Here is a 1,071-nt window from a genome sequence, read left to right on the forward strand (position 1 = left end):
TGCTCACGGATTGTGTGGGTGGGAAATTCGGACAGGGTACAGCGGGACAGCTATTCCTCAGTCGGAAGTCTTGAGGGCTGGGAGCTCGAATCATCTGAAGGCACATTCACTCACAGGTCAGTGGCTGACACTGGCGGTGGGCTGGGAGGCCTTGGTTTCTCTCCATGTAGGTTTCTCCATGTGATCTCTCCAAGTGGGCTTGTTAGGGCTTCCTCCTGGCATAGCAGCTGTGTTCAGAGGACAGGTGTCCCGAGCCATCAAGCCAGGTGGATATTGTAGCACTTATTTGGACTCCCCTCAGAAGCTGCTCTGGTCACTTCAGCTGCTTTCTAGTTTTCAGAAGCTGGTCGTTAAGGCTAGTAGAGGGCAGGACCAAATTCAACCCCACTTTTCAGAGATGAGGTCTCGCTATGTTGCCCAGGCTGGTCTTGAACTCCCAGGCTCAAGCAATTCATCCACCTTGGCCTCTCAAAGAGCTGGAATTACAGATGTGAACCACTGCCGCTCCCCCACCCTCAACTCCATCTGTTATGAAAGGAGGGTCCTTTGACCACGAGTGCCCTGAGAAGTGAGGAGGGCTTCCCAGTCTCAGACATTTTTATCTGAGCTGGAGATGGGGACAGTCTCCCACACACAGGACTTGGAAGGCTATGAAGGAAATAGGGGGCTCTTGGAGGCCATTTCCCATGGCGGGGACGGTTGTGTGAATGAACTTGGCCTTTAGGGAGAGGAGCCCGACTCTCCCCTGAAGCCACCCCATCTGTGCGGATGGCTGAGGAATCCCTGGACACCCCAGGACCGCTAACCCAGGATCTTTGTTGACTTTGCCCCCAGGCCACGGCCCCACCCGCAGGCTCTGAACTCCTGGGAGAGGTAGGGAGCCAGCCTGAGGCGTGAGTCAAGAGTGTAAAGTACACTGAGCTCCTTGGCAAGCAGGCTCTTCAAGGGGAAGGTGTCACTCGGGGAACACTGAGAAATGTGTCTTTCCCTCAGGCCCTGATAGAAAAGATAACACCCCTTGAGCACAGCTTTTTCTCATCTGTTCTTGCTCTTGGATGGTGGGGGGGGGGG

Source organism: Mandrillus leucophaeus, unplaced genomic scaffold, assembly GCF_000951045.1.
Source record: "Mandrillus leucophaeus isolate KB7577 unplaced genomic scaffold, Mleu.le_1.0 Scaffold41, whole genome shotgun sequence".
Classification (NCBI taxonomy): domain Eukaryota; kingdom Metazoa; phylum Chordata; class Mammalia; order Primates; family Cercopithecidae; genus Mandrillus; species Mandrillus leucophaeus.